Genomic DNA, 20,907 nt, shown 5'->3' on the forward strand with positions numbered 1-20,907 from the left:
TTTCCCTAACCCTTTACATTGATTAACTATCTTCTCATTCTTACCTAGGATCTGAAATATGGGATGTCCTGCTGGTTTCAGTAAGGGCTGAATCAGATCTTTAAATTAAAGAACACTCTGTACAGTTTATTTTTCTTGTAAAAAGTGTTTCTGTTCATGTGGGTGGATTTGAACAGAAATCTGCTGTTCAAGGTGTAAGATTGTATTTTTTCCATTTGTTGTACTTCTAAGTCCTTATCTAGAAGGTGACATATGGAAGTGATTAGATATGCATTAGAAGAGTAACTTGTAAACATAGGAAACTGAAACAATCTAACTAAATTGTATATATTTTTAACACTTATTTGGTTTCTGCAAAAGAAAAATGATTAGGAGACATTGGGTATAAAACTGCAGTTGAAGCAAGAAAATAAAAGAACCATTTATTTTATTACCTATTATGAATTAGAGGTTTATAATTCAGAAAGAATGGGGTATTAAATAAAAATTTAAAGTATGGCTTTAGAAAAAGCCACTGTAATACAATTATAATTAAGGACAAGGCCCACTTTTTCTTTCTGCTCTCCAATAGTGTGAAGGCAGTCTCCAATATAGAAAGGCAATTAATTATGTGCGCCAGATGCTAACTTCAAACTTTAATTAATAAAGTTGCAGAGCAATGCTAAATAAATCCAGGAGTAACCCTGGATTTATATTGATATAAACATATACAGAACTCAATGTTTTGTCTTAAATTCATTGAATTTGGTCCTTCCTCAAAGCATTACTCTCCATGTATTCTCCATTTATTATCTTTATGTTGAATACAAAGGTCTGTTCACACAATTTTGTCAAATATCAACAGCCAATTTTTTTCTGATAACTCTTTTACCTTCATTTGGTATTTAGCCTTTCACTTTAATTACTTCACATGTACTAGGCAATCAATGCATTACACTGTAATGAATACACAATTCATCTTTTGTACCACAATAATTTAATAAGCTTCCTAGTAAAAAATATTCCTGTACTTTATGCAAAGGTGGTTTTTTTGTGGGGCTTAGAACAAGTATTCCGGACTTAGAAGACAATCTCCAAAGGTCATTATTTGTACACCATCTTTGCAGCTGTTTGACAGATGTGTTTGCTGTTTGACATAAGTTTTTCCTGTTTTACAGAGATATTAAAAAGATTTATTAAAACAATCTCCTTAATTTCAATGTCTTTTTATAAAAAAGCAGCTGCAATACCTAACTGCTAACCAACTTGAGCTCTGGGGAAAATATTTTATTCATGGGGGCTTGTCTGTAAACTTCCTCCAAAGGCAGATTTTGTGATGATGTACAGTGGAATGTGGCCACATTCAGCAGCTGATAAGCATTTCCCCACACACACAGCACAACTGAGTGTCCCACCTCTGTGTTCTTTATTCATGCAAAACTCCCTGGAGATCCAGGCTCACTGATATGCATTCATTTAGAACAAAAGATGACCCACTCTTTACAGAGCTCACACTACTTGACAAGTCAGGATACACTGAAAAGAAAGGAAAATCTACTGTCTCATTTAATTCATAGGGAAGTGAGGCAGTGGTTGTTGATTTGTCCAAGTTTTACATTGTTTTGGAAAACTTGGGAACTAAACACAGACGATAAAATCTCTCATTCTTTGCCTACACACAAAACTATCTTTCCTCAGTCAGAAAAGAGGATCACGCTGCTCTGGATGATTTATGAGATATTGTTTAGCACATAAAGTGCTCTGACTGGAATTTGCACACACTCTAATATGCAGGAGATATGTTATGGCAGAGAACCTCAGTCTGTGCCTATGGTCACTCTTCTTACTTCAGAAGTAGTATTGAGATTACCCTTTGTGCTCTACCACCTGGTTGCAAATCAGGACAAACTGCAGTGTGAATGTGAACAAAAAGAGCACGTTTTTTAAAGGCAGTGCCTGCCATAACAAGCACACCAAACAAGTAAACATATGCTAGTCCTCAGATTCATATTGTAGCACAAAGCCTTGTCAGTCATACTCTGTGTTCAGACAGTAGCTCTGTCCACAGAACAGCACAACTTGTAATCATATTTTGGAGAAATAACTGTTTTACCAGCACTGAGACTGCTGTTAAGCTTTTTTATAACTACCATTTTATCTCAATTTAAAAGCAAGTACAGCAAGAACAACCACTGCATAGCTATAAGGTTACAAAATCACGTGTGCCGGGGAAAACGGGTGTCCACATTTTTCTATTAACATTTTCACTGAGTTCCATGGACCCAGAACTGCTTCATGCTGATGTCTCTGCATACTCTAGTACCCCATCTGCAACAGATAAGATACCTGAAAATACCCACATCTGACAAAATGGGTGTTTCTGTCTACAAGAGCATTGTCAGGTATAAATAATTTATTTGTCCTAATATAATCACGTTTCCTTTAAATTTTCTTAGAAAGCCTGAGAGACGAGCCAGTAATTTTTTTCTGTCTTTTCAGTTGAAATTTACGACCTCACTGACCAACAGGCCCTTCTGTGACAGAACTAATACAGCAACTGCAGAGGGTCCGTCCTGAAAAAGAGCAGCAATCGCTGCCACCTAGGGGCACATCGCGACCACGACAGCGCCAATTGCAGCCGGTCGTTCCTGCCCTGGGCACAGACCCACTCCATGTCCCTTAGCTGCAGAGTAAACACAGCCAGATAAATGTCACAGAAGGCTTGTGGGCAGATTCCACTTGCTAACTGAAATTATGCCACTGTGACTTCTTGCCTATACCTACAAGTGCAGCTAGAAGCTTTCACAGGAATATTCTTTCTATTGGATAACAGAAATACTGAATGGAATTATTTTCTCATGAAAAAATAATACAATCGTTCAAATGACTAAAATGGGGCACCCCTTCCACAGACAGGGTCTGCACAGTGTGTTGCACCCACACTGGATGCTTGCTTGGTGCTGTACAAGTCAGAGCTCCCAACATCTGAAAAAATCTAAGTTTATCTATACTATTCTCTCTTCCTTTAAAGTGTTAGCGTTAATAAAAAGTACTTTAAATGATACTTTGCATAATCTGAGTGTCTTAATTATTGGAATTACATAGGAGCAGCAACTCAAGCTTCAAGACTTTCAGTTACTAGTGAAGGACAATGGTATTTCTCACAGCTTAAATCACAAAGCTGGACTCAGCATGAAGACTACCTTCCTACTGTTTGCAAAGCTGATGAAATATTATTGTAACACTACAAAACACACAAGTCAATTGAGCTCTTTACACAGAAAAGAGAGCTCACCCTTGCAAGCTAAGCAGACTGAGAGTTCGAGTCCACTATTAGATGAATCTTGTAAATGTCCAGTAATGTGTGTGATGGAAAGGTACAGCACTTATAAAGATATGTGTAACACTGAGGAGTGGTTTGCACATAATCTTGCATGGATGTAACTTTCTGGGGTTAGAATTAAGCTTGTGAAACCAGAAAAGTATTCTGTATTGTCATACTGACAAAATCAGTTTTTTCTTGGTCACTTACTTTGTTCACATCAGGAATAACAGAACCTCATACTTCATTCACGCTTCTCCAGGCCCAACAGCATGAAACAAGTAACACTGGATCCCAGGACCACAACTCAGAACAGCTGAGATTGGAAGGAAGCTCTGGGAACCGTCCAGTCTAAACCCTCCAACTCCCAGCAGTGTCACCTTGAGCTCAGGATTCTATTCATGTGGGTTTTGGGTGTCTCCAGGATGGACACTCCTTGACATGTCTAGGCAACCTGTTCTGCTATTTGGCCATCCTCAGAGTAAAAAAGTTTTTTTCTGATGTTTAAAGGAAATTCCCTGGATTTAATTTGTGTCCAAAGCATCTTGTCCTGTCTTTGGATACCACTAAGAGGAATCTGTTTCTCCTTCTTCACCTTTTTACTCCCTCCTGATAAGGAATTTGTACATATTGATATGATCCCCCTGAGCATTCTTGTCTCCATGCTAAACAGCCCAAACTCTCTCAGCCTCTCCTTACACAACAGGCATTTCTTAATTCCAATTTCTTAATCATCACAGTGGCCTTAATATGCAAGTACTAGTTTAGAGAGATTACAAGACTCCATCCAACAGGTACATCCAACAGCCTACTGAAATTAGGAGGTAGAGTTTTTGAGTCTATTTTGTCACTATTGACAGGTGACAGCTGCTGTTTTAATACCACTTAAGGACTGATCAAGGCCTGAGGAAACAATACAGGAGATTAAGAAAAGCTGCAGAGTGTGGAGCATATCTTGGATGTCAGTCTGAAATATCTGCCAGCAATCATCTCTACTTTTTTACATAGTCTTAACAGTTCAGTGTCCTCCCATATGAAGTAGGTGGCTATTCAGAATTCACTGCCTTTTCTGCACAGTACCAGTTACACATTCACGCCCGAGGGACAGTGAACTTTTTGCAATCCTGTTCTGAATTATACAGCTATTTAGCTTTCTCATTAAACCATTCAAAAACAAAACCCCAAAAAGCAGTTAAAATGCCTGAGAGCAGTACACCCCCAACCAGGCGACAGACACAATGGGGACTATACAGTAGCTGTCCAGCACCCCAGCTCATTACACAACCTAGCAATTAACTGAGGTTGCCTGTGCTCCCTCCCCTCCCTGCATTTATCCTCTTGAGAGATGACAATCCCTTCTTCTCCTTCCTGTTCAACACTCTTGGAAAGACATGCCAATGACTGTAGGCTTTCCTTTCCCATCGCACTGCTGTAAAAAGCTTCTTACTACTTCCATTACCACTTCCTTCATGGCTGAAGCAGATTTATTCCAGGCAAGGCACCAGCTGCAGTACCCTTGGCTCATTCAGCACACCTACCAATAGTTCCCAAGGCAGAAACAACATGCTGTGATTTTGCTTAATGCCAGCACCTTTGGATAAGTGACAAGGACACTATGAGAAATAATGAACATTAGGGAAATGTAGCTATAGCAACACAAGTATTCACAAAGCAAATCCCCACCATGAGCACAAGGAAACTGCTGTTATTGTATTTGTAAAAGTGCTGATAAAGCAGGAGCTTGGGCTACAACATCAGGAGAAGGCATGCCTGGCCTTCAGTCTTGCCACAGATGGTAACACGTGCAAAAGCACCCCTACAGCAGACAGAAACTTAGCTCACACACTTTCAGAAATGTTGGATGAAACAACAGATCCAAATTTGAGCCTTTCTAAGAAAATCCCAAACTACCCCAGCTCTTTATTTTCCTGCTCCAGATTTTACTGCAGGTTTAGCATCATGTCACCAAAGGAACCATCCTGATGACACTCTCATGCTGACTAGGAGGCTGCCATTGTTCCAGAAGCAGGAACTGAACCTTGGTCTCTCATTAACCTATGCTGCTTCCACCCTTTTTTGTCCACTTAAAGCAGGCAAAAGTTGTAGTTGAGTCTTCAACAGGAACACAGACAATGCTTTCTGACTTCTTTTTTTAATCGTAAGATGAAACAACTGAATTACTCTCGAGGAATTTTGACTTTCATTTGATATAAGAAATAAAAAGTTAGTTCATTTAACTTGGAACAGCACTACACATATTCCTCCAGAATCCCTGGGTTCCTCTCTTCATCATATCTATAATTCACTTTAAGAAAAGTTTCTTAACAGTATCATGCCTAATTTTCTCTGTCTACTGCTTTGCTGTCTTAAAGAAGATGCATGAGGCACAGGTAATGCTTGGGAAGAGTTGAGCAAGTATTCAAGTAAAAGACAATACAAGACATGAAATATTCTTCATGCCTGCCCTTTTCAGTTACCACACATTCCCCTTCACCCCTGTGTGAGAGTTAGGACACACGTAGCATATATCTATCTCTATAATTAGGAAATTAGCACTGAATCATTAAGAGGAAATATTTTTTTAAAAATGAGTAGGAACAAAGTGTTATTTGACAGCTAGAAATTCTGCTAGTATCACCTAACTTGAGTCACTTAGCATGGACTCAGCATCGTTCCTTTTGCTTGACAGCAATTTTAGATCAAAAGACCTAAAACTTTATGGGACCTCTGTTCCCATAGACAGAATCCACATAAAGCCTGGAATTCCAGCAGTGCTGGGATGACCAGACCTCTCAGCTCAATACAAATACCCAACTCCTTCAGAGCAACATTGCTCTAGGCAAGAGCATCTCCTTCCTTCCAGAGCACTCCATGCCAGCCCCTGCTGAGACTTTCAATGACACAGAGATTTCTCCACCTACTCCTTCTCTCAACAACATTCAATTAGATCCCTGGCTAAAAGCTGGGTGGCTGCTCGGTAATGCTCCTCTCTTAGACTTGGTCAGTGGCCCAAAAGGTTCAATTATCCTATGAGACATCCTGGGATTTTCATAACACTGTTTGAGGTCTATCAAAGCATCTGATGAAACTCAGTTACTTCCTTGGAGTTCTGAGAAGAACACAGATTAAACTGGGAACACAAACATCAAGTTAGTATGTTAAAAATATCTAATGAATAAAATATATTTTTCCTTTTCCTTTATCAACAGTTGTCCCCTCTTAGTAGTTCCATTAATAGGGCTAAAGGTTTACACACCTCACTCTCTGGCTGTGCGTCTTGACTCCCAGTTTTTGTAAAGTCCTTGAGGAATTCAAAGTACAGCTAGGCTACCTCCAGGTGGTCAGGACTTCACTGATCAATGGCCCGTAGCCAGCTGAAATGATTACAGCCTTGGGCAGGAAAGTATTGTTATCAAAGCTACTGCTTTCTGTAGCTTCAGCCCAACTTGCCTCAAAATCATTACACAGCACAGACAGGGGTAATGTGCCCATTATTCCCATGTCTATATGCTCATAGAGGAGCTATCTCCTCTCTGTAGCTTTACACATGTTCAGTTCTCTTCACAGTTTCCCTCCAAAATGCCAGCACTTCTCTTCCTGTCTGGCTGTTCTTTGAGCACTGATTGGGATGTGAGTGATCTGCTTTTAACTCTCAGTTACTTCTGTAACAGCTGAGGGCACCAAGCCTGTATATTGCTATTGTCTTCACTTCTGGGAGAGGTAGAATATACTCTCTCCAAATCCATTCCATGTCACAAGCACACATAATGTGTACCAGTATGTGAGAAAGCTGGCAAGATTGGGAAGAACATGTGCATTAGTGTGGATGCATTTACCTGCCATTGGAGCAGGCTGATAATGGATACAGTTTGCCAACAAATTATGCAGGAAATGGGGCTAGCCAGGAGAATTTCCACCTTTCTTTAACTTTTTGTCACAATGTTCTTTTTTCCTTTTTTCTCACCTTCTTCCAAATGCCAGAACAATCTACACTAAAATCAGACATCAGTTCTATACACACAGTAATGTGTGTCTTTGCATGTGAGTGCATGAATGTGACACTGCTTTATACAGAACAGAATCAAAAATATTCAACCAAGTGTCCTTCTACAGCTAGTAGAGACTTTTAAAGTGTGGATTTTACTTTCATTCTTGACTGGGCAGGAGAATCTTTCTGACCCAAAAGATGATATGTGTATAGCATAGTGTTGAACGAGGCTTTCTGTGCATGGACTTAACAGCTTACCTCTGTCTCATAACAGTTCCATGAACGCCTCATTGTCAGCAGAACTGCATCCAGCTCCAGTGCTGCTCAGGGAAGCTAAAATAATGGTCTCACCCAACCCTAAACTCCAAAGATTCCATACAGTCTACCATGTTAAAGTCCTAATGTCTACCCAGCTAGTTTTAGGTTTGTGCCCTGTGGTCACTACGCCTGTGCAAGCAGCCCCTCGCCAGACCAGCTTTCAGCAAGGGCCCATCTGTGTGCAGCTCTCTGCTTGCATGAACACGAGGCGAGGGCTTGCAGAGTCCTGGCAGGATGGGTGCTGACAATGGCCTGTCAGAGGGGGAAATCTCCCAGTGGGAATGTGTGTGATGGACCCACTGGAGTGAATTAGGTCACCTCATGCTGTCAGAAACAATAGGGACAGAGCTCATACAATGGCAAGCAGCCTCATATATGAAGTCTGTGGACAATTGGTTCTGCTAAAAAAGGCTATCAGCAGCGATACTACACAGCAGGACATCACTGCAGAGATGAACTGGCATGTGAAGGGAGGCAGAGGTCTGAGCAACTCAAGGCACACAACCAGAATCCTTAGATTAAAAAAAAATTCTCCTAAGTAGCTAAGAGGGCATCTGCTTTGGACTTGAAAGGCTGATAATCCTCCCTGCTTTGTCCTCCAACCTAACTCTTTCTTACTAAAGAATGAAAATATAAATAAGCTACAGTAACAGGCTGCAATTGTTTAAACATACCAGTGGCTTTAAGGTTTTCAGCATCCTTCAATGCTCATCCACATTCTGAATTCTCAGTTGCAGCTAGATCTATGGTGTAGCCTACATAATTGCTCCTGAAAACTTTGGCCATCATTTTACTGATTCCCTCCTCAATTCAATCTTTCCCATTACAAATCCTAAAAAGGGAAGAAGAAGAAAAGGAGGTTGGTTAATAACTGATTGATTCAGACTTTTCTCTCTTCATCAAATATCTCACAAAACCTCTGGCAAAAGCAGGGAATGCTCTGAGCATTTGCAGGGAATGTCTCCCTGCAAAAGCAGGGGACGTACAGTTCCAATATCTAAGACACTCAGAGAAAATCTTGCTGGTTGTTATTTGCTCCATCATGTGAAGGAAGCTACAGAAATGCTGTACACAGCTAGATCCAAAAAGTGCACTTGCAAAAATGAGAGGAAAGGCAATGGTGCTTATGTTTGTGGGATTTGAAAGAGGCAGAAAAAAAGGGAAAACCCATTCACCTACATACTCATGCAGATCAAATGGGATAATTATTTTGAACTTCATGCATTATCCTTCATCTTTCCTTACCAGAATTAGCCTGAATATAACTTTAACTTCACTACCTTTCCCTTCACTGAAGTTTTGTGTCCACTGCCAGACCCACCCCTCATCCTAACTCTGGACACACATATTTAACTGCTCACTAGTGGGATGCTGAACAAATCCACAACAGTACATTCCAGCTAAGGTACCATGTGTGCTTTCTGCAAATTTAAACATAATGGAGACTGGTTTTATCATGGGGGCCTAGAGCTGCATGATGAGCATTTGTGACCTGCATAATTTGGGTTTTATACTGATACTCTGACCAGACTGATAAAAAGATAGCATTTACATTCCTGCAAAAATCCAATTATAAATTCCTTGTATTTCAGCTCTGTTATGTCCCACCAGCATTTCAAGCCCTTTGATCTCTGAACTATACAGCATTCAGCATGTATCATTATAACATCATGTTTAGATTTTGTACTCTGGTGATTCTGAGCATAATATGAAAAATTTTTTTTTGCTTGATTTTGGGAGGCTGTTTTTAAAATTTGTTTTTATAAATTATTTTGCAGTCATCACAAAAGGCTTGTGATCCTTCCAGCTCCCACCAGATGTCACCAAGCTCTCAAGGATCTCTGCAGTTAGGGCGGTAGAAGCCTCTTGCTTGAGTGCTAGTGCAGTGTCTTTCCCTTTTCAAGAGAACAGGGTAAGGAGCTGAGGGCAGTCTTGCCTTGTCAGTGCATGAAACGCTGCTGAATCACTAGTGGGCCAAGGCTGTTATGATTTCACTGCTGTTGAACAGTTTTATCTGAAAGGAGTCTATCTCTTTTCACATACTAACAGGGCATAACACCACCACAGCTCTGCTCTCTGCCTGACACACGTGGCAGAGCAGGAAGCAATACAATAACATGCACAAGAAGCAAGTTTGTGTTACTGCCTTCCAGGCTACACACTGAGGTGAAGTGGCCTGCCTGTGGCCTGCACAGGGACTACTGAACTAACTGGGCACTGAAGCCAGCTTTCCATGCCCATTTTGAAAAACATTTGCCAGTAAGCATTTTGCTTTTCTAGGCAGTGGTTCTCTTCTGAGTTTTACCGAGTGCTGAGCATTGTGGTCTCCTGCACAGTATAAATGCCCGAGGTCTCACTACTCAAATATGTGTGTTCCCCTGGAATGAGCCAGCTTGCCAAGAGGCTCTCCTCAATGCATCCCAATTGGCAGAATAGCACTCTCAAGGCTCTGCCATCAGAGGAAATATTCAGACTCAAAGAGATTAGATGCACAGACTAAGATGAATAGAAGTTGACAAATATCCAAGATGTATTTTTGAGAATGAAGAGGCTGAGCTGAAAATGAATGGATTTTAATGAGAGAAGGAAAGGAAATTCACCATGAATTGCAGACATCTATTGTCCTGAAAGGACATTGTTCCCCATGGCCCCAGAACAAACATGAAAGGCACACATTTCATGAGGTATTGTTGGGGCTGGCTTGACTATGGCAGCTTGGGCTTGGACAGAACTTTTCATGGAGGGTTTCAAATAATTTCCCTTCTGAGAGCATTATTCATGGCCTTTTTAGAGACACTGAAGTACACATTGAGACAAAATTACTTGGTCTTACAGTGAACAGCTCCCAGAGCTTGAAAGTGAATCCTGATCAGTATCAATGAACCTCTGCCCTAGGCCTTATTTCTGCAACCCTGCACATGGGGAAACTTGGCAGCTGGTTTTCGTGCACCAGCTCTCACAAATGACATTGTACTGAAGCAATCATTGTCCATAAGAACTGCAGAGCCTGTTTGTCCTTTGTAGCTGAGAATAGATTGGACATTGCTCCCTACAGAGTACACAGCAGCCAAGAGCATGCAGAAGAACAAACGCAGTTTGGGCACACTTGTTGGTGCCCTGACAGGCTGACAACAGTCTCAGGGTGATTCAGCTCAGGAGATAATCTCATTCCTGTGCAGGTCACCCTAGTTAGTCTTGTGTCCTGCCCACTGCAGCCATCAGGGTTACATTCTCCTCCTGGCCCATCAAAATCGCCTCCAATCTAAACTGGAATACCCTCATTTTAAGGTGTGAGTTGTCTCTAAGAACTGTGTATATTTTTTGAAAAGTTCATGACTGCAGATGGAACACGCACCAACTACTCACCACTGCATGATTACATGGTCCCCATTCTTATTGCTGAGAAGGAGAGGGGAAATAAAATTCCAGCCTGGGCTTTCTCTCCACTTTTTTTTCCCTACATCAACTAAAGTGATCTATATAGTTATCACAAACACCTCTTCTTCTGGGAACTTTTTCCTCAGTTAGGGCAATGATTAAAAGCAATATCATTGTATTTCCAATGCTTTCTTTTCTGACAGAATAGTAATTTCTCTTCCTGCCATAAACATCTCACTTTGACAAGTACACAGAAACAACCAACATTTAAAAGTCAAGGTAGATATTGTAACACATTGTCATCTAGTACAGAATCAAATTACCCTTCCTTTCCCCCCTCCCATCAGCATCCATTTTCATGACACACTCTACTTACACACATGTGACTCTGGGATTAGAAGCACAAACCTCTGCCATTTGCAGAACATTGCTTTTCTCCTTCACTATAGGCAGACATGATCACAAGTGACACAATGCCTTTGCTCACACAACAGCCAGCCTTGTTCAGTTTGTGGTGCAGCCCATGCTATTGAACATTCACTGCTTCTGGTACCCAGTGCAGCTACACAGTAATTCTAATAGCTGGCAGCTCTTTTACAGCTGCCTGAGCTGCAGTCAGACCCACGACCACAATGTTGCTATGAACTTGAAAGGCCATCTGAACATTTTGCTTTTTATTTGTTTTGTAACTGATGGGAACTTTTCCACCTTTGATGCTATTGTAAGGAATGCAAGCCATAAAGCAGAAGGGTAGCAGGACTCTGGTCAGCTGAACACTAACCAATTCCAATCTAAAAAGCCTGTATTTTATTTCTGATTCTTTTCTTGATCCATTTGCCTTCTCAATATTGTTCTATTTCTCATCTCTTAATTATAACTCATCATTATTCCCAATTTAAAAAAATAGATGAAGGGAAAAGAATGAAAAAAAGACAAGCAACAATGAATTTCAAAATGTATCTGAAAAGCCAAAACTTCTTTGGTTTCCTGAAATCTAGACAAAATTGTAGAGGCCCCCAGGAACAATTCCTGTTTCCAAGCACTTCAATAAGCAATTTGAGCCAGAGACACTGTAATTATTCATTAAAAAAGATTCCTTAGAGATCAACTTATCTTGAATGGTCCTGCTGTAATAAAGTATTAATAGAGAGAAATCAATTTCCAATATCACTGTCATATCATGCTGTCAGAAATAAGTGCAACTACCTACTGTGACTCAGGTTTAGTTATTTTAGTTCTGCCATAGAGGGGCAGCCCTACCTGTTTCATGGCCCTACTGCAAAGCAGAATAGCACATGCCATCCCAAGACAGCACACAGAAATATCTGATTCCTTAGTTGCATCGAGGGTCCTTATTTGCCTGTGTGTACTTCTTTGACAAAGAAATGAGGCTCACAGCAGTTGATCATAGAAATCTCCTTGCAGTGAAGATTTGTGGTTTCTCCCAGTCATGTAGTCCCTTCAGGCTTAGTTGCATTCCAGTCTGGGTTTAAAAAATTGCTAATGGAAAATACTTCCACACCCAGTGGCTAATTACTTTCTCCCTCTCAGAAGTAAAATCTTGGGTTGGTTACGAATTCACTACTCAACTGTTAGTTTCAAGGGAGAGCAGAAAGCCCTAAAAGGGACAAAGGAGATCCTGCAGTACCTATAGGATTGTTCTTATGCTTTTGCCTTCTAAATCCTAGTTCTAAGTAATTGATAATTAGGATTTGTGTTGATTCATATCTGCAAACCTAGAGCATGAAAAAATGTATTAGTGATATTCACTAAACTTTCTATAATTCCCTTTACCACCTATAAGGTTCAGCGTTGCTGACATCAAATGCCTGAAAATGAGAGAGGCCTTTCTTCAAAAATTGGAGATCCATTAAAAAAATAACCATTTATTTTTTTATTCAGTAGTGTTCCAATTGTTCAAAGTTGTATGTTCAGATTTTCTTCCTCAGCCACGAGCATTTTTTCCTTCATAAGCAGATGACTCCATGACCAAGTTTTTCAAGGGGAAAATAGGAAAAAAAAAAGCAAAATACTTCTCTTTAAAGCACAGGACTTAGTGATGCTGACAATTTCTACATGGTTCCAAATGAAATAGGGCCACAAGTAGTAGGAAGTTTCTTGCTGGCACCCAAAAGTTCAGAGGATATGCTTTCCTTCCTGCCCTATCACCACCAAAAAGGAAAAAGATATGACTATAAATACAAACTGTGATTGTGTTCCTGGAACGAAACATATCAGGTTAAACACGCAGGAAGGGAGCCTAGGTGCTCTCCAGAAGGTTCCTCAGTTTCCAATATGAGAGGCACTGAGAGTAATACAAACTCCAATATCAACAAAGCAGTTGGGACCATCTAAAATGCACTATGCAGTTGGGGAAACCACATTCAGATCCACAGTTAGGGGCAATACACATTTAGGGAAACTACTCTGATCCTTCCGATTCCCTCACTGGACTCAGATATTTAGGAGCCAGAATCTTATGGACCTCATCTCTGTCCAGATTTTGGTTCAGCTGCCTCTTCTGGCACAAAACAAAGCATAATGAGCTCTAACAGCCTCTCAGTTGCCCATCTTGTCTGAAAGAAGGTCACTCCAACTGGGGCATCTGGCAAGCCAGAAGTAGCAGCACAGTATTTTGAGTGTGAAAGGCAATGCTGAGAAATTGAGTCATTTGGTTCCCAGCACAGCTGGCTGCCTTCATGTCCCTGAGAGGACTAGGGCTTGGGGGAGGGGTATAAATTGCATGTTTCAAACTGTCCTTATTAACTAGACATTTCATTTAAATTGTACTTAGCACCTGCCTCCAATTACCTGACTCCAAGGCCCATGTGTGACAGAAGCTGGAGCTCTGATTAAATCCATGCTTCGCAGTAGTGAGCCATTAAGCCAAATCAAGGCTCACCGCTCCTTTGAAGAAGATCATTTGTCTTCATTAAAAGTGTCCATCCTTGATTGCCCTGACAGGAGCTTCTCCCTGAAAGATAATAAGGTCTGTTATTGTTGAGAGGTAAAATAATGTACTGCAGCCCTCTAGAGAGCTATTTGTATTTATTAATGTTCTCACAAATTACTGTACCCTGATTAACCTGTGACTGTGACAGGCAGCAGGGTGTGCTGCTCAACATGGCCATTCATGCTGGCCACTGTCTCTCCTGACATCACTAAGGGCTATCAGCACATTAGGAAGTGGCCTCCTGCCCTTCAGTGATGCCTTAGGTCCACCAGGGAGTGATGGACAAAGCCTTAGCCAAGTTGTGAAAAGCCAAATAATCACATCTTTGATCAGGTCCTAATCTTTGGTCCAGATACAGAGGACTACACAAACATCAACATCTTTGATATTTATATAACTATAATGCTACACATGTGAACCAGTGTCTTATACTTCTCATCCACAGAGTTTCAAGTATTTTACAAAGGAGGTCCAACTTCAGTTGAGAGGAAAGGGAAAACATGGGAATTCAAAACCTTCACCTGAGAAGCCAGGGAAAAAAGTGCAGGTACAGAATTCATGTTTTCTGAACCTCTAGCCATGCCATTTGGCAGAGTGAAAACTATACAAATCCTCTCACACTATTCTTTTGTGACAAGCAAAATCAAACTAGAATCAGTGTTCTTCCACAACGGCATCATAAGTAAACCTTCTCCAGAGGTCCTGTGCACAGCTGACAGGAAACATGCAGGAGACTTAGAAGCAGTTAAATAGTTGCAATTCCTGCTGCAGTAAGAGTGTTTGGTAGCTCATCTCTGGGTTCAGCCCTGAGTCTCTTTTGTCCACCCCCCCCAGGAAATTTAGAGCTTATAGTTTGACATAATAGCCAATTCTGGCTAAAATAAGCTTATTCCATTCCCAGGCCTTTAGGTAATTCTCATCAGGCCACTATGCAGGGGTTCATTTTCTGTGAGAAAACAGTGTCAGATAAACACTTCATAGTGCCCAGGTCAGAAAACAGGAATGAGCCTGAAGATCTGCTCTCATCTGTGCTATCAAGGTTCTGTTAGTTCAGCAGAATTCTAAAAGGGACATTTGAGTCAGTCCTCTACAAATGAAGGAGATACCGTGTAGGAAAAAGTTGAAAGAAAGCAGAATTTCAGAGCAAACTCAAAAGGGATTTTCCACTGAAGCTTCAGGGTATAGCCAGTTCCAGTTGCTTCTAGTATATCTCCAAGTCAGAGAACTCTGGGGTCATATTACTCCCTAAATTCAAAACCAAACCGAGCTTTTGATACAGTGACAGAAAATGGATTTGTGCTCTGAGTGCTCTAAAGCAGAGACGGGAACTTCCCAAGCAGAAAGGTTCAGAAGGCTCCATGGCCTTATTATGTTATGGAGGCAAGGGCTGTCAGGCCACTGCAGCCATGACCATGGAGCAGAGGCTGATACACCCCAGAGGAGCAGAGCCAGCAGCACTGCAGAGCATGCAAGAGCTCTGCTCATGCAGAAAGCACACCCAGGCTCAGATTAGGCCATACTCTGCCACGGGATGTGAGAGCCAAGGAGAACCATCGTATGCCCCTCTGTAAAATAGTCTTTCGGTCTGTAATAGGAGAAAGCACTTGGTTGCCAAAACAATTTAGACTGCCTGCACAGCTGAGGGATGGCCAGGGAGAAGCTTCAGTAGCCTGGAGGCTAGTAAACTTCAATCCTGCAGATTGAAGCTCCAACTTTTTTCTAAGCTTTGAATCTCTTGTTTTGGCAAGTCTTCTCATTTCTTTAAATACACACTTAAACAGTCATTTGTTTAGAACTGATTTACTAGTGATATTAGCCAGATGAAGAAGCAGAGCATGTGACCCTAAAATTCTTCTCTCTCTTTAAAACTCTCTTCCATAAAGATCTGTACAAAACACTGGGTAATGTTTAGACAGTTGAAATACCCTCACACTTATTTTAAGTATCCAACTGTCAGGACACAAAGAGTCTGAGTTTGCTACAGCCATCCTTTCTGAGTATGGCTCTAATTCATTAAGCCTAGCAGCTCAGAAGCCATTATTTTTATGATAAAATTCTCTGTCACACTGGCCACAGAAACAGTCAGCGCTTTGTAGCTCCTTTTACTACGCATATCCTTATTTGTTGCCTCTTGCCTTGTACATCTTTCCTGGTGTCACTTTACTCACACTTTGCAAGTGATATTTAGCTGTCACATAGATCTACTTGCAGCATTTCCACTGGAAGTTTCATTGCTATCTACTGACTTCAACAAAGTAACACTGAAAAGTACCCAGAAAACCTTTTTTCATAATTCCAACTTTTAAATTCATAAGTTTTGGACTTGAAAAATTGTATTAAGTTCATCCATCTTATACAGCACATACACATCTCTAGGTGAACAGATATGTGAAATAATTTAAAAGTGCTGTCTTATAAGGCATGTTTGTTGTTCTGCAGTGAAATTTTGTATAACTCTCTTTCCCCAGGAATTTTTGAAATTAAACATAAGTAATACTTGATCTAGGCTGTTGAGCTCACGTCTATAATAAATCATGCATATAATTATTCTGCAGCTCTATTTATTAGCAGTAGAAGTGCTAGGAAGGCATTTTATCTAAAAGTACACACTGAGAAGAACACAGACTTCACCTTCATATTGTATTTTACCTTGCCATCAGAGCTTTGGGCCAAGACAATCAAACAACTGAGAGGTCAGAGAGAAGAGAGCAAAGTCTGACAGACTCACATATGGCCTGTCAGTACCTTACTGAGAGCAAAACCTCTGCTCTCATAAACAGCCTGGGTTCCTCATCATTCCTCACATGCAAGTAAAACCCGTCATCTCTCTTGATGTGTGGCTGAGAACTTATCAGCCACTTGTCAGAAGCTGGTTGATCTGGCAGAGTCATGTTTTATGGAATGTAATGTTCAGGTGCCTCTGATCATGCCTGTGTCATTGAAAATGGGGAGGTTCTGTGTATCCCGTGATTCTCCCTGCACCACAGCATTCTGGATTTCTCTAGTCTGAGCTTGAAGCCTTTAATTAGTCCATTACACCAATCCTCTGCCATTTCCTCACTGCCCAGGAATCCTTTGGTATCCTGTCCTGTTATCTCCAAGGCAAATATGAATAAGGATCTCGATGATTGGATAAATAGTGCAGAAAACAGATGTGAGGGGCTGCAAAGTGTATACATTATGAATAGTATTGCAATAACATCTTTAATCCCTTAATGAGGGCACTTTGTCAGGGTAAGGGAAGATAGACTGAGGGATTTTGCAGCTGTACACAGAAGCCCAAGGAATGCTCTTAAGCTAACAAATGTAACCAACATCACAACATGTTCTTACCTACTATCTTCATACTCCTTGAAAATTGCACTCATTTGAACATGTTTTCAGAAATGCTGTTTTTATTTTCATGGAAGGACCCTCTTGCATATTAATATATTTTACTGGCTTTAACAACAGCAGAGAAGCAGAGACTGAGAGCTATAATCTGAATGACAGCTGAGAACAGCTGAGATTTACACACCTTTGTTGGGCAATTTGGGCAATACTTTTCATGATCTGCTTACAGAAGTTGCCACAAACTGGCACAGTGCTGTGTTTGGAAAGTCCTCACGTGCTGCCTACAGTTGCACAGGAAAGTGTGCATGTACCCAGTAACCAAGAAAATACAGTCTAGGGAGCTGATGGTCTGACACTGCTTTACTTCCCAGAGCTCTGGGGGATGCCTGCTAATGCTGTAACACATCTAGGCCATTCTGGGGGCAGGCCAGATTCCTGTCCATGATTAGAAATAGCATGCAAGAGGCTTGTCTTGTGGTATTCTGGCATTTCTGCCTCCAGATCCAGATGGAAACCAAACATGACAGAACAACTTATTCCAATAGTTTAGACACTCCAAAGGTTTGGTTTATGTTTGGTACTAAAATTGTGGGATGAAAGCGGGCAGAGAGAAGAAGGATTGGCACAAACAATTTTTTCCTGTTCCCATCTAGACTTGTGTTATGGAAAGATGTCCACTTTCTTTATTCAATCTTTCCTCTAAGATGTACACCTGACATGTCACAGAATTTAGTGCTACTGATATCTGTGGCTGTTAGTGCATACTCACTTATCCCTGCTGTTATATGACAAATCAGCACTTACACTTCCAACTTTACAGGAAGCAGCAGCCTAACACTAAACTAGGCATACTGCTTCATAGAAGGTGCAAAAAATGTTGGAATAAAGAAATAAGAGCAGCATTTTCTGTAACAAGCTAATATCACAATCCAGTGCACTATCTATGCAATTGTTTGGAAAAGTGGGGAAAAATGAAGTACTTAAAGTTTCTTAAACTCTCAGTGCAGTAATCATTAGCCCTCTCCTTATAAGAGCAAAGGTCACACATGGAAAAGATGAGTTCTGTTTTCTCAGTGCATTGACCAGCATAAAGGATCTGACACAAGAAAAAGCTACCCAGAAAATAATGGTTGGTAAAGTTAAATACAATTTAAATATAAGGGTAAAAGAGAAGAAGCACAGCCAGTGTTCCCCATTCAAGTGACAATCTGTTTTCAGCCTTGGCTTTTACAGCTTTGTGCCATTCCACTCTATGACACACTGCACCCTGCCAGTACAAACCTTAAGGGGAGAGGGTAGCATAAAAATTGGGGAAGTTCAAAAAAAGTTATGCCTTTCTCTCTAGATCCTAACCAAACCATCTAAATCTGAATGTGTGAACAGAGGTCTAGTAGGGGGCATCCAGGCCATCAAAGCCAGTCCTCCACAGCTGTAGACAACCAAGCAACAACTGAGCTGGCAGATATGTGGAGGCTCTTTAGTAAGATTTCCAAGATTACCAGCATCTGGCTGGGCTGGAAAACCCCAGCCTGTGCTGCCAGACATTAACACACAACTTCTGCTTCAGACTCCAGCTGGAGCTAGGGACTACAGAGACATCCATGAAAAGAATCACTGTTAACAAAAAGGGGACCCCTTGAACCAAGCTTTTCCAAGCTGCCGAGATGAGCCACAGAAGCCATTTGAGCACTCAGTTCAAGTAGAACAGAACTGGAAAGATGAGTCTGCATCCATTTGGGTACAATGGAGGCAAATCGAATATTACTATCTCATGGCAATATAGAATAAGGCACTTATATCTTCTTAATATGAAAAATTTTTTGGAATCTCTGTTGTATGTATTATTCTGACTGCTGTCACAAAAAGTTACTTAATTTCACTGTGAAAATTGTCTTCACCAGCACTGAGACTTCATTCTAATGGGTGCTGTGCAGTCCCTGCCTTCTAAAATTAATCTGTAAAACACATCTGATTTTATGTATGCTTGCTCTGGTGATATATCCAACACTAAATATACCCCATATACCCTGCTCCAAACACTTACTAAGTTTATAATAAAATTATCTTCTACTTTCTTTAATTCTAAGAATGAATAAAACCAAAAGAGATGAAGGAAAAAAACCAGTAATATTTAATTCATATGTGAAGAGGTGGCTTCACTCAGCATAACCCTGCCTGTTGCTAAAGGGATTTCCAGCTAGCATTCTAAGTGACATTGCAACAATTTTTTGTGAAGGTTTCAATTTCTCCATTTCCTATTCTCATGGCAATACAATCTTCAGAGGTAAATTCTTCTAAGTCTCAAACCTCTTAAGTTCAAACCAGATATTACAACCCTGCTTATATTCCATTAGCACTTCAGGGGACTCAAGTGAAGTTCCAAGTGTCCAGCACTGTCCAGATCAGAAAGAGAAACAAAAAAAACAGTCTTGCCATTTGTACTATACTACTTTTCATGAGAAATAATGAACTTCGAAGGGTATTCCACATTTTATACAGTCAGAGGCTGCTCTGAGTAGTGCCTGATCATGTATTATTAAACCTCAGGTTTTGGTGGGGTTTTTGCTGCGCTGGATCCATACACCATGAGAATCCAAAGTAGTTGTAAAAAGTTTTCATTTATTCTATTGAAAAGGAGATTTACAAATCTCAGAGCAGGAGACCACCTTATTACCTGTACTAGTCAACAATCTTCATTCTTTGATCTTCCTCCAATTAATTTCAAATGGCATAAGGGAATAAAGAGGATTTGCCAGTCAGCCCATTCCAAAGCTTTAATCAGTTTGTAAATGAACTTCAAGACAGCTAACCATTCTCCAAGTGGGGAAGATCAGCATCACCAATGATGAATGCCTACATTTCGTGACAAGGTCTATTTCCATTTGCACTGGGACTTCCTAATAGCACACATGTGGCAACTTGTGCAACTGCTGCATTATGAATGGAATTGGAGAAATTGAAAAGCTTTTGAGTCCTTCTGTGTACAGAGTGGGCACAATGCCAGACCTGGAATAAGGGAAGGTGCCAAGTTTCCAGTTGTCCTGAGTCACTACTGCTAAAAAAGAAAATGCGCACACGCATACGTGTACGTGTGCATGCGTAGAAAACATACTCTGCACTTTCTCTCTAATACTCTGTACTTTCTCACTTTTACTCAAAGTAGCCAAATTCAAGACAGTTAATTCCTGCCTAAATTTTCTGATGGGATAAGGGGGTAGTCTCTTCCTTTTCATTCAGTTTTGTATTCCACAGAAGTGGGCCAATAGCACCTGTTCCCAAATGCTACAAAGCAGCCATGGAATAATCCATTATCTACAATTTCATGGGACTCATCTGATAAAGTTACATCTCATGCATCTGATAAAATCAATGACAACAGCATGATTAAGAACAGTTGTAAATTTAATTCCATTTGCACTCACTTTTAACTTTATTTTAACTAAGTGCCACTTTTCCATGGCTTTATTGCTTCCTGAAGCTGGCTCAAACACTGCTAGCTTTGGGGATAGAAAAGCAGCACAGAATGGTATGAGAAAAATACACACTTAACACTGTTCTGAGTTTCACACCTGTAGAAATATAAAATAATTTGCCTGCTTGGGACATTAGATGATAATAATTTATTAAATTAATCTA

The sequence above is a fragment of the Geospiza fortis genome, unplaced genomic scaffold (genome assembly GCF_000277835.1).
Source record: "Geospiza fortis unplaced genomic scaffold, GeoFor_1.0 scaffold130, whole genome shotgun sequence".
In the NCBI taxonomy this organism is placed as follows: Eukaryota; Metazoa; Chordata; class Aves; order Passeriformes; family Thraupidae; genus Geospiza; species Geospiza fortis.